This window comes from Dioscorea cayenensis, chromosome 1 (assembly GCF_009730915.1).
Source record: "Dioscorea cayenensis subsp. rotundata cultivar TDr96_F1 chromosome 1, TDr96_F1_v2_PseudoChromosome.rev07_lg8_w22 25.fasta, whole genome shotgun sequence".
In the NCBI taxonomy this organism is placed as follows: Eukaryota; Viridiplantae; Streptophyta; class Magnoliopsida; order Dioscoreales; family Dioscoreaceae; genus Dioscorea; species Dioscorea cayenensis.
The window spans coordinates 17,840,303-17,854,894 of NC_052471.1; the positions used below are offsets into that span (position 1 = coordinate 17,840,303).

At 38.5% G+C, this 14,592-nt stretch overlaps 1 non-coding gene across 1 annotated transcript; it reads right to left on the reverse strand.

Moving 5' to 3' along the window:
- Nucleotides 1-12,279: 12,279 nt before the first annotated feature.
- On the reverse strand, nt 12,280-12,386 carry LOC120268249. Its single transcript, XR_005538889.1, has one exon. It is a non-coding gene; the product is annotated as a small nucleolar RNA R71 (small nucleolar RNA).
- Between the last annotated feature and the right edge of the window lie 2,206 nt (nt 12,387-14,592).

Genomic DNA, 14,592 nt, shown 5'->3' on the forward strand with positions numbered 1-14,592 from the left:
GACAAATTATTCTCTATTGAAGAGCCCACCTACAAGGAGTTAACACTAGAAGTTTTGAGCACCGTCGAGGTTGCGAAGCATTGTCCATTCACTCACCAACCAAGTTCTATATCCTTTCGTGCATTCGGGAAGAAGCATCGGGCTACGCAAGATCACTTGGGTGTACTCTTTGGACTTTACACCGAAGCATATACACTCACACCCGGATTCAAAGACTTATCACAGGATTTTCCGTACCCGGCAACAAGTGAGAAGTATTGGGCTTCCATGGCAACTTGTTGGAAGACACGGAAGGCATCTCAAATGTCGAACCCCGCGCATCGCTACATACATGCTCTACATACTAGAGGTATCGGGGGATGGCTAGACTCTATGGGGGTGGTATCTCGCACAGATTTATTGATGCTCTACAGCATTATTGAGCATCACCCCCTCCACATGGGACACCTTGTTGCGGAAATCCTAGCACACTAGGGGCAGTTTGTTTGCCTTGGGGCCATCTTCACTGGACCATACATCACACGGATGATTAGAGGCATGGGCCTTATTAAGCGTACCCAGGGCATGACAGTTGTTGGCACTATCGCCCTGCTCGGGATGTAGACTCTTGTATGCATTCGGATAGTTGCAAAACGGCGCGGTGGTTACAAGCTTGCACAGCGTCATCGAACAAATGCACAAGACACCGGCCCTTCATAGGATGCGGAGTCTACTTCTGAGTCTGAATCTGAACCCGAGCAGGAATCCAGGGCGCGTAGACCTTATCTAGAAGCACAGTTTGAAGAATTTCGCACTGAGGTCTACCAGCAGCTGCAAGTGCTTGAGCAAGGACACCGAGACCTGGTTGCATCACTGAGCTGCATTGAGAGCAACACCACCAACATCTTAACATTCTTGCGCAACTCATCGTCATCGGTTGGCACCATCTCTGCAGCTAACACCTGTGCGGCACCATCACTTCCACCTGATCTCTAGGGCCATTGTTCAAGTCACGGCACACTCCAGACCCTCATCACACTGTTTTTCCCTAAGTCCGGACCCGAGTGTCAATCTCTTAATCACATGACTAGGGAAGTTTCTTACTCTATTTCCTTGTATTTATTGCCTATCTTTCCCACCTTGTTCTGCTGATTTAGTTACATTGGGGATAATGTACAACTTTAGGTGTGGGGATGGAGTATTTTTACAATTGCATGCTTGAATCACCAATGATAGCTATGATTTCATTGTTAAAGACTTCCTAGCTTGGTAAAATGATAGTTGTGAGTTGTACTCTATCTGTGCTTGAATGTAGATCTATTTCATCTTTTGTGCACCTTTATACATGTTCATGAGCACTTTCACCTTGTACACTCCAACCAACCCATCATTATGATTTTGGCATTAATTCGTTAAATTCTATCTTCAATGCACTTTTAAGCGCTTTTGAGTTCCTTTATTGTTTTCTCTACCTTAAAGTGAACTATTGTAGCAAGTTTTATACTTGGGAACATGAGATACAGTATGTGCATGTGGAAAAAAAACAAAGAAAAGAAAAAAATGGAAAAAAAAGAGTCTATGACAGTATTCCTCTGCTAGTATAGCATGAATGCGTCTATGTAGACTGTATTCGAGTACGTTGGGTGGCTCTTGTGCCTAATCAGCATGTGCACCTTCAGAAAGATTGTAAAAATTTTTGTGCAGTCTACGTTAGTCAGACTCAGAAGAAAAAAAAGTGTGTATGTTGTATATTTGTGTGAAAGAAATAAAGTATCTCTCTTGTACCCCTGATGCTTGCTACGTAGCCACTTGAAAGTTAGAGTTTTACCTAGGAACCAGAGGATTCTTAATTGAGTATTGAGGATGTCTTTAGCGTCTTAATGTCATTTTCATTTTGTATGGGGTGAATGGGCATCCTGGGGTAATCCATGGTGTGGAGGTTAAGGGGGAGTTAGCACACACACTCACAGGAGCACTCTAGATGAGACAGAACTATTATCACTTCACTATTCATTGAACAACTTACTTCTTGATTTCTGTCCATTTGTGCTTGTGGAGTCCTTTATACTTGAGCTTGAGGTCGTACATTTAGCCATTTATCTTCTTGCCCGGAACATGAAAATTTCAGAAAAAGTCTAAGTCTGGATTTCCTTACAGGCAGTATTATGACCATCCTTGCGGGCAGTATTGTGAGTGTGAGGCCACCCGCAGGGAAGCCCGAGTTCATCCTTTTATAAGCATTGTTAGGGTTTCTTTTGAAAAAAGGAGGCCTTCTTCTTGGAGCTCACCACCACCACACCAAATCGGAGCTAGAAGTAAGGTTTTGAGGGCATTTCCATGGAGGATTCGATGAGGAGAGCACGATTTTGGGCGAGATCTACTCCTAGGGCTTGTGTAGAGGAGGTTGAAGACAAGGGAAGCCACCTCTTGTGTGGTGTCTTTGGAAGCTTCTCCGGCCTTCATTCTTTGAGGGAGTGTTTCTCATGTTTTGTTTTGTTGTTTGCATGGATTTCTTGTTGTATTTGATGACTATGAACAACTAAACCCCAAAGATCACTGGATGTAGGTGAACCTTGGGGGGTGAACTTGTGCTTGTACGGATGCTTAGTTCTTTCTATTGTATTTTTGGCTTGTTTGTGATCCTTGCTTGGTGTATTTGAATGCTTTGGTATGCATGAGAACTCGGTGTATCAATTCTTAGGGTAATGCTAGGGTTGCATGACCATTGCCCTAGTGTTAGACTCACCAAGCTTGGAAGGGAAACACGTATAAATATGCTCCGTGACCATCGGGTATTTATACCCTCAATTCTAGGGTTAAGTATTAGCTTGTATTCTAACCCTAACTTGAGAAAACCACCTTTCCTATTGCAATCGTAGGAGGATTTGGGCTGAAGAGATTCCGTATCCAATACTCGTACTGGATTAGGGGTCAATTGCCGTGACCATCGGGTTGACCTAATCTAGGGTTTTTTCGGTCCAACTAGCTATTTGCATGTTAGTTCTGGCATCCTGCACACTTTAGTAGCCCCTGAGAGGATCCTCATCCGTGACCGCTTTCTTCCCTTGATTGTCCACCGTATCTTGCCTTCATTGTTAGCATTTTATTTGCATTTACTTGTTTATTTGTTTTATCACTATCACATTCAAACTTGGAGGTTAAACAACATAGCGAAGAGGAAGTACGAGTAACTTCTCGGGCCCTTGGGAATACGACCCCCTCGTGCTCGCACGGAGTTGGAGTGAAGATCTAAGCCACCATTGCATCACCATTCTAAGCTTCATCCATTCAAGGAGATCATGACCTAGAGGGGGTTTTCATTACTTCTTTTATGTTTTTGTCTTCCTTGTATATTGTATAAGTATCCCTTATCATGAGGGATTAACTTATTGTTGTGTTTGGATTTGGATAAACCCTAGGGTCTATTCTTGTGTATGAACTTGGAATGTTGTTCTTCATTGAATTTGATGGTTGTTTGAAATTCAATCTTTCATGCTTTCATGTCTAGAATTACATGTATGGAGAGATCCGTAATTCTACTATGAGTTGTATGCGTAGTTGTGACCTACTCACGTATACTAGATCTAGGAAAGTTTGAAAGGGGATACTTGTGCCTACAAGCCAAGAGATCAGGTGTTGGTAGCCCTCCATTACTAGGTTTAAGCCAAAGGATAGTAGGTTTACTCCTATTAGAGAACTCCTAGAACTTAATGTGATCATAGGTGTGTTGATCCGGAAGAGATTCCGATCGACATTCGTATGGGATCAGGGGTTAGTTGCTGAGAGATTAGGGCTAATCTACTCACAATTTCTCTAGGTCTCAATTATCATCAATGAATCTTTAACTCATCCTAGTTCGGGCCTTAATGACAACCCTAGGTGGATTCCTTGTCCAAACACTCCCTTCTCATGCTTGATACTGCTTTGTTTACATACATTCGTGTGCTAGTTACTCGGCCATAGGATTAGCTTAGGTTAGTTTATTTTGTTTTATTTCTTCTACTTACTAAGAATTGTAGGCTGGATAATAGATGAAGAGTGAGTAATAATACTTCCTTGGCCCCGTGGAATACGACCCCTGTGCCACTCACAGGGTATTACTTGCTGATCCCGTATACTTGCGGGTAATCAATTAGAGATCCTTGAACCTATCGCATGTCTCAAAAATAGACTCTAATTTTGTTTACACAAAAGAAGATAATTCATTCATGAGCTTCGTAAATTTTCTGGGAGGGAAATATCGGGTGAGAAAAGCTTCTACCGTATCTTCCCAAGTAGTGATTGATGATCTAGGTAATGAATCTAACCATTACTTTGCTCTCCCATTCAAAGAAATTAGGAAGGCCCTCAACTTGATGGCATCATCTGTAAATCCATTAATCTTGAACATGTCACACACTTCCATGAAATTCTCAATGTGATTATTTGGATCCTCATCGGCCAAACCATTAAACTCTGCTGACTGCTATAACATCAGGTTAAAGCCTAGCTTGAGCTCAAAACTTTGAGCTATAGTTGGTGGCCACACAATACTAGATTATGTACCAAGAATTGCAGGTCTTACATAATCTGAGAGTGTCCTCTACTGCTCATATTGTTCTGCCATATTATCAGACCCTTCAATTTCTATCTCAGTTTGATTTATCTGTTCTTGCACAGGTTTCTTTCCCCGTCTATAAATTTTGTTTCCAATGTCTAGATCTCCTTAAACTAATATTGAAGGGTTGCCTCGGGTCATAACCTGGAGCTACAATCAAAGAAAGAAAAACAAATCAGAATGATGAAAAAATAAGAAAGTGTGAAAAACAACAAGTGATGAATAGCTAAAATAGCAAAGTGCAAATGGTTCCAAAATGTCTATTCCTTAGTAATGACGCCAAAATCTTGACACACCCCTTGGGCGTGTGTATCACAAGTGCACGAATTGTCGAAGTAATAAAGTACCTCGGTTAGTGGGTTGTCATATCCAAAGGGAATAGTTCTTAAGAAGCAAGTAGTAATGCTATTTAGCTATAAAGTGAACCAATTTGTGATTTGAGTGAACAATATCAATGTAAAGAAAAATAAAGAAAAGAGAAAATAGAGCAATAGGAATAAGGAGAGGTACTCTATAAGAAAATGGGGTACCCAAACATTACTCACCCTAGGACTATTGTTTCGAGTGCAAGACTACCTATTATGCCGCCTGATTGAAGTTCAATGAGTCATAGCAATCCAAAGACACACGGTCACAAACCTAAGGTCAATCGTGACTAACCCTTACACTATGCCATGGCGAAAAGGGATACTCTTAACACCTCACACTGTTTGGGGTTGCTTGAAGCTTTAGGGATTCTAAGTGATAAACCCTATTCCCTAATATAGATCTAACCCTTTGGTCCAAGCAACAGACCACTAGTCACGATTAAGCCCAGCACTAAGGATTACTTCAACACTTTACTTTGTTGCTTATGTAACTAAGTCCTAGTGGAGTTCATCTTTTAACATTTCACTCTATTGCAATCACAAAGAACTCTTAGAATGTGGTGATAGGATAAATCATGTCGGAGATTGGCACACACCCAAATGTCTTTTTGCACAACTTGTGTCTTCACCTTTGTTCGATCTAAGACCTTTATCAACAATCCCATCCATGATCTACTTTTGCTTACTTTCATCCAAACTTGTCTTAACAACCCTAAATGCACAAAAGAATGCAATAATACATGAATAAGCGATAAAATCCGATAAAAGTGATGCTCAATGTAAGAAAAGAATACTTCATAATTTTGTGTATGTTGAATTAAACTCCCAAGACTACCAAATGTCCGTGAACCTTGCGATGAATGTATGATTGTTGGATGTTTGGTTTGGCTTAATATAATTTTTTCATTTAAGATTTAACATATGATACTTGTATACCTTAAATTACATTATGGAGAACTTTGTAATTCATGTTTGAATTGTGTATTTGATAATGGTTATTCCTTTGCACTATGTCATACATTGATTGAAATGGTTTTGAGTTGTCGACATTCGAGAGCTCAGGTGTGAAAAATCCTCTGCTTTAGGGAAATCCTTACAACAAAAACTCTTATAACGTAATGTAATCAGAGGAGAGTCAGTTATGAATAAATTTGAACCGACTCTTTGATTGCTTCCCCACAAGTGTACGGGATCACCAAGTAATACCCTGTGAGTGACACAGGGGTGGCATTTCACAGGGCCAAGGAAGTACTATTACTCACTCTTCAACTATTATCTAGCCTACAATCCTTAGTAAGAAGAACAAATAAAACGAAATAAACTAACCTAAGCTAATCCTATGGCCAGGTAACTAGCACACGGATGTAAACAAACAAGGGAGTATCAAGCATGAGAAGGGAGTGTTTGGACAAAGAATCCTCCTAGGGTTGTCATTAAGATCCAAACTAGGATGGTTTAAAGATGCATTGATGATAGTTAAGACATAGAGACTTCGTGAGTAGATTACCCCTAATTTCTCGGTAACTAACCCCTGATCCCATACGAATGCTAATCGGAATCTCTTCCAGATCAACACACCTATGTTCGCATTAAGTTCAAGGAAATCTCTAATAGGATTAAACCTACACTTCTTCGGCTTAAACCTAGCAATAGAGAGCTACCAACACCCAATCTCTCGGCATGTTGGCACAAGTATCCCCTTTCAATCTCTCCTCGATCTAGTATGCATGAGTAGGTCACATCTACACATACAACTCATAATAGAATTGCGGATTTCTCCATAAATGTAATTCTAAGCATCAAAGCATGAAAGATTGAATCTGAAACAACCATCAAATTAAATGAAGAACAACATCTCAAGTTCTTAAACAAGAATACACCCTAGGGTTCATCCAAATCCAAACACAACAATAAGTTAATCCCTCATGATAAGGGACACTTATACAACATATAAGGAAGACAAAAACATAAAAGAAGTAATGAAAACCCTTTCTAGGTCATGATCCCCTTGAATGGATGAAGCTTCACAAGTTTGTCGATGATGGCCTAGATCTTCACTCCAACAATCTCAGCCGAAAGATGGCCAAAAGGCCATAAAGAAGTATGGTGGCGGTGGCCCAAACGGCCAAGGAAAATTCCCCTCTTTCGGTCCTAGAACTTGGTATTTATACTTTCCAAAGCATACGGGCCGTATGGGGGCCGTATGGGGGACGTATAACACTCAAAATACCTAGATTTGGGCTTCATACGAGGTGCATACGGGGTCCATACAGGGTGCATACAACCTCCATACTCGGTAGTATGGGGGCCGCATGAAGTTCTGGGCGGACATCTTCAAACCATCCCGCTAATACAGTGTTGCTACAGTACTCATCCGCACTAGTTTGGGACTATTTTCTTCTCTTTTCGCCTAAATGATATCATCATTTTCTCCATTGCTTCCTTGTGCCCTACAAAGCAAATAATACTGGATTAAGCGCAAAACGGGCATCAAACCTCACAAATTACATGCAAAGTGCATAAGATACACATAGGAAAATACCTACATTTAGACACTTATCACTCTTGTATGGGATTAAGAGCTTTAGGGTTAGTTTATCTTAATGATCTCACCATCGATACAGAACTTTGCAACTCCAAATCATATTCCTAGAGTACATTAGTAGTCCTCAGAGGATCCACATTTGGGACCATATTTCCCATTGATTTCTCCTCTAGAGATTGTGCTATGCTTGAAGCTTCAAGATCCTAGTTTTCTTATTTAGTGTAGATTCAAAACACCCTTAAGTCATTTAGGATAGATAATATGTGAAAAGTGAGTAACAGTAATTCTTTAGTTCCAAGGAATAAGATCCTCGTGCTTCGGCATGAGATATACTTGGCAGTCTGTGCACTTGTGGTGTGCGACCAACAGCATTTCAAATCATAGATTAATTTATTTCATTATTTTTTGCATGAATAATGAATGGAGCAAAACCACTAATATACTTTGTAATGCTTCATTCTTTTGTTACAAATGTTTTTTCCATTTTTTTTATTTTTTTGTGGTTTTTCTAAATATCATATTTATTGAACTAAATGGTTTTTATATGGAAGCCACACAACTTTTTTAACAATAAAAATTGGCAATTGAAATTAAGAAGTTATAAATAATAAACATAGACATCAAATTTAAACATTAACTCATTAACAACATTAGGGGCATTCCATTATGTTAACCATGCACCTTGAAGCATCCCTTTTTGTTTCTATTCTATTTATTGTTGTGGTAATTATGTTCTTGGGAAAAGGAACTAGCAAAAGGAAACAAAAAAAAATTTATTGCATACTAATATAAATAACATATATAACTATTGTATTATAATATAAAGTAATATACCTATCTTCAAGAGGAGTTATACAGAATCTTTTTGGCGGATTGATAGGAGTACGCAATCCTACACTAAGGGCCCGTTTGGATTGTGGAATAGGAATGTGAAGGGGAGGGTCCGTTTGGATTGTGGAATAGGAATGTGAAGGGGAATGAGAAGAAAGGAGAAGTGGGAATGAGAATAGGGTGAAAGGGGAGGATAATGATGAAGGTATTTGGTTGGAGGGAATGAGAGTTAGTAATACAAAAAGTAAGAGAAAGAAATATAGTATAATTACACTTATACCTTTTTATATAAATAAGATGCCATTTTACAAAACAATAGTTTTTATTTAATAGTAAATAATTAACATAATTATCATTAAATATTTCTAATATATTTAACTATTTTAATTTATTGTTATTAAATATTTGATCTAATTAATATAACTTAAAATAAATTTGTTATTTTAAATAATAAATAATTAGCATGATTTAATATATTTAGTTATTTATTTTAATTAACTAAAATGAAATATTACAACTAATTAATATAACGTAACAGATCTTTGTTATATTAATTAATAAATAAATAATGTGTTTTATTGTTATTTAATATTTTTAACGGTCATATTGTAGGTTCGAGCCCTACTAAGCCGAGCCCAAGCCCTTATTCGTTGAGGAGAAACTGGTCGCTAAATCATAGGCGAGATAAATAAATATAGAAAGCAATATGTTATTTGTTTCTTCTAATTGTAATTAATTATTTTTAACAATTAATATAATTTAAAAATTATTTATTTATTAAATAAATAAATAAATAAATAATATGATTTATTATTATAAAGAAAGGGTATAATAGTCATTTCATTACTATGGAGTCCAAATCTCCTCAATTTTGGGAGGATTGGAAATGCCCCATATGCATGCGTTCCATTCCCATGACAACCCACTATTCACTCCTTTCCTAGTTGCCAAACATGGGTTTAAACATCATGGGTACATGCCATTCCCACTCCCAAAGTATGAATCCATGAGCCAAATGCCCCCTAAGTCCTCTATTCTTGACCTTAAGGATGTACGATCCTCACTTGCATCCAAGCCAATAGATGTGACTCTATAAAAATAGTGGGTAGATGTCATGTTGACTACTAGCTCTGTGGAAGCATCCATTGACAATGGTTTTGAGGTGAAATCATTAGCTACTCCTATATTTGTGGTTGAGTGGATGTATTAGCAAATGCACTAGATTTGTAGGTGGAATATAGATGTCGAGCATTTGTTCTATTTCTCTATTTTAAATGCTTCCACTTAACCATTGTTATAATATATATAAAAAAAATCATACATAACTGGCAAAAAAACTTTAAATGAACAATAAAAATCATCAAAATAAACATTCAATATAAATTTTTATTCGTTGGTACACTAAAAAATGTTAAAAAAAAAAATTAAAAGAACCCATACCTTCACGAAGAATTCATTTCAAACGTTTAAAACATAAATTATGATTATTTTATAACAAACCAACATTTTATAACAATAACAATAACAATTATTAAGTTATACAACAATGCAGCAAATTATAAAAAACTAACTATATATATATGTCTAACATTATCAATCACTTTTAGAATAAGCAAGCTCATGTTCTTTATGGATTTCATTATGACTAGTATCTCTAAAAGTTTCTTCATCTCGATTTGTAACTTGTTCTTCATCAATTGCTTCTTCACCTTCATCTCCTTCTTTATTATCATTTTTTCCCTCAATCACCTTGATCTCCTTCTTTATTATAAAGTGATTGTAATAAACTATCTATTACAATAATTTTGCAGCAGTTTCGTATCATTGTAAGTAATTTTACGCTTCAATGTTATATTTGACCAAAGCCATTGTAAAAAATCACTACATATGTTCAAATATACAATGGTTGTAACAATCGTTAAATATGTTAAAAATAATACAATGGCTCATAACTGCTACATATTCATTGTATGGTATTGATTCTCAATAACCACTATATATTGTATTATAGTAAGTTTTATTTAAGTCGCGATTTCAGCCCGATTTCAGAATCCCTTTTTTCATTTTTTGGCTATCTTTTCTCCACCTTTGGAGGCACCCAAGGCTAGGGTTTGGAGAGGCTTTGGCTAGGCTTTTGGAGACATTTACAGCCTTCGATATCGCGTTTTCTTCGGAAGAGAGTTATTGGGGAAGGTTTCATCGGCACCGATCTGGCGAGGTGTGCCCTAGGCTTGACGAGGGGACCTTTGGAGAAGACGCGGCGATTCCACAAGACCATCGACATGAACACCAAGGGGGTTTTATTCATGGATTGCATCCTTTTACTTTTGATTTCATTATTGATTATATCATGCTCCATGGAGAACTAAACCCCTAGTGGGTGCTTGGACTTGTAAACCCTAGGATAATGTTGTTTCTTTGACCTTTTATTATGCTTTCTTTAATTGATGTTTTAATTGAGTTCGAATCTTGAATGCTTGTTGAGTTGATTTTCCGTTAGAGTGACACTAGGGTTGAGAATCCATTTTGGTAATCCTTGTGGATGAGTGACACACCATGAGGATTAGACAATGCTAGATTGGAGAGGGTTGAGATGGTGAGTTGAGAGGTAGAAGAACATTTTCTTTCCCCTGCGTTGTGATTTAGCCTACCTCCGCATTCTAAGAGTTCTTTGTGGTCACAATAGAGTGAAGTGCTAAGAGACGAACTCCACTGTGGTTTAGTTGTGCAAGCAACAGAGTGAAGTGTTGAAGTAATCCTTAGTATCTGGGGCTTAAATGTGACTTGGGGTCTTTTTTCTGCACCAAACGGTTAGATATATTTAGGGAATAGGGTTTATCACTAGGAATCCTTAGAGCTTAAAGCAACCTACCACAGTGTAAGGTATTAGGACTGAGAGATTTCTCCACCGGGGCATAGTGTAAGGTTAGTCATGGTTGACCTTAAGTTTGGGACAATGTGTTTAAGGACCTCCATGACTCATTAGACATTAGTTAGGAAACATAATAATTGGTCTCGCACCTGAAACAATAGTCCTAGGGTGAACAATGTCTGGGTGCCCCATTTATCGTCGATTACCTCTCCTATCTTTTATTTGCTCCTCCTTCTTCTTTTCTTATTTCTATTTGTATTGATTTGTTTTCACATCACTATCAATTCATCTTTACTCTAGTTAAATAGCAATCTCTATTTCTAATCACTATTCCCTATGGATTCAACTACCCACTCACCGGGGTATTATTACTTCAGCAAACCTGTGCACTTGCGGTACACACCCAAAAGGGCGTTGTCAAGTTTTTGGCGCCGTTGCCGGGGAATAGGAGTTTTAGAAACACTTTGCACTTTGCTATTTTAGCTATTAACAGTTTATTCTATTTCACATTTTCTTATTCTTCCATCATTCTGATTTGTTTTTGTTTCTTTTGTAGCAGTTCCAGGTTATGACCCGAGGGAACCCTTAGACATTGGTTGAAGGTGATCTTGAACTTGAACAAACACTTCGTAGAAGGGGTAAAAAATCTGTACAAGAATAGACAAATCAAGTTGAGGTAGAAGGTGAAGGGTCGGATATGGCAGAACAGAATGAGCAGCAGAAGACATTGTCTGATTATGCCAGACCCTCAGTTTTGGTCACACAATCTAGCATTGTATGGCCACCGATTACAGCTCAGAATTTTGAGCTTAAGCTAGCATTCATCCAAATATTACAGCAGTTAGCACAGTTTAATAGTTTGGAAAATAAGGATCCATACAATCATATAGAGAACTTTTTGAAAGTGTATGACATGCTCAAGATCAATGGTGTTACGGATGATGCTATCAAGTTCAGGGCCTTCCAATTTTCCTTGAAAGGAAGAGCGAAGCAATGGCTACATTCATTACCTAGAGCATCAATCACTACATGGGAGGAGATGGTAGAAGATTTCCTTACCCGATATTTTCCTCCCGAAAAATCTGCAAAGCTTAGGAATAAAATATCCTCTTTTGTGCAAACAGAATTGGAGTCTCTGTTTGAGATATAGGATAGGTTCAAGGAGCTCCTGCGGAAATGTTCTCAACATGGGTTCCCCAAGTGGATGATCATTCAGACATTCTATAATGGGTTGAACACGAGCACATGACAGTTACTTGATGCTGCAGCAGGAGGTACCTTAGGGAGCAAGACCCCCGAAGAAGGCTGACATCTCATTGAAGAAATGGCTATGAACAGTTATCAGTGGAACACTAGAGACAGAAAGAAGGTAGCCAAACTTCATGAGATTGACACTTTTACTTCATTGGCGGCCCAAGTAGAGTCATTGAGCAAGAAGTTAGATACTCTAACTTCTAATAGAGTGGCGGCTGTGACTAGTTGCACAGGGTGTGGGAGAGGACATACTCGATAGAACAAGTGGATCTTGTGGGTAATACAATGGAAAACAAAGGAAATCCATATAGCAACACCTATAATTCAGGTTGGAGGAGACATCCTAATCTTTTACGGAGAAATCAAATGCAACAGAAGACAATGGCACCACCCGGTTTCCAACAACAACAACAAGCCCCAAATATTGAGAACTGAGTTTCAGGGTTGAAAAACCAGATGACTGATTTAGAGAAGGCTTTGACCAGATTCGTCCAATCATCGAATACAAGGTTTCAGTTGGTCGAAGCTACACTTCGCAACCACACTTCATCATTGCACAATTTAGAGAATCAAGTGGGGCAAATTACGAAGTCATTATCGGAGAGACCTCAAGGAAGATTGCTTAGTAACACCGAAACAAATCCAAGAGAACATGTGAAAGTGATCACTTTGAGAAGTGATCATGAGGTTGAGGGTAGGCTTCCGAGCGAGAAGACCGATATTGTAGCACCCGAGGTCATAGAGGTTGAGGAGAGAACAAAAAGAAAAGAGGTGGCACCCCCACCTTACAAGCCAAGAATCCCTTATCCTTCAAGATTAAAGAATGACCAAAATAATGAACAATACAAGAAGTTTCTAGGTCTATTCAAGCAGTTGCACATCAACATCCTATTTGTGGAGGCATTGTCTCAAATACCTCGGTATGCAAAGTTTCTCAAGGACCTCTTGACCAACAAGAGGAAGTTGGAAGAAAGTGCATCTGTGATCTTAGATACTTCATGTTCGGCGGTGTTACAAAAGAATATGCCGAACAAGGAGAAGGACCAGGAAGCTTCATCATTCCATGCAACATTGGTAACATGGGTGAAGAAAAGGCATTGGTGGACTCAGGGGCTAGCATCAACATCATGCCTTATACATTCTTCCGAAAGCTAGGCTTGGGAGAGCCTAGGCCCACTCGGATGACATTACAATTGGCGGACAGAATGGTTAGACACCCGAGGGGCATCATGGAAGACGTGCTTGTAAACATTGACAACTATATATTTCCTGTAGAGTTCATAGTGTTAGATGTTGATGAGGATGTCGATGTCCCATTGATCCTTAGAAGGCCCTTCTTGCACACTTTAGGAGTTAGGGATGACAAGCTTACATATCGCCTCATGAATTCATGAGATGTTCTCTAGACTTTGATGATACACTTTACTTTCTTGACACTACCGATGAACTAATAGATGAATATGTGCAGGAAATGATGAATCTGGACCCATATGAAGGGGTGCTAGATCAAGGAGTGGAGAATGAAGAAGTCTTGATGTTTGGTCTAGAGGACAAGGTGCAACCTACCCCGGGGATCATGAAGAAGATGATCTGAAAGATGAAGTGAGCAAGAAGACGCCACAAGAAATGCCCTAAGGCTAATGGAGATGTGCAAGAACAGAGTAAGGGTGATGAACCCTTGTATGGTAATAAACTCGATAAATCCCCCTATACGTTCAAAAGACTATGTTCATCATGCTTTCAGGTTATGGGTAAGAGGGAAACCTTCATCTATTAGCCCCCGTGAGATAAGGTCAGGTATGTCAAGCTAAGTGACGTTAAACAAGCGCTTCTTGGGAGAGAACCCAAGTCTTTACTGTTTTCTAGGTTTTAGTTTAGTGCTTCCATGAATAAGAGCTTAAGTGTTGGTGTCTTGATCTTTTACATGCTATTTTTGTTATTTTTCTCATGGATTATTGGTGTTTTTGAATGCTTAATTGTGTGTAACGAAGTATTCAGGTCGTTTGAGCATGTTTTTCATGATTCTCTTGTTACATTTGCATAATATAGCCAGGCTTTGAATAGATGTAAATGTTCAGAAATTTTCTACAAAGTTTGTAAATTTTTCTAAGTTATCCAAAAAAAACACATGGCCATGTGGAAATTC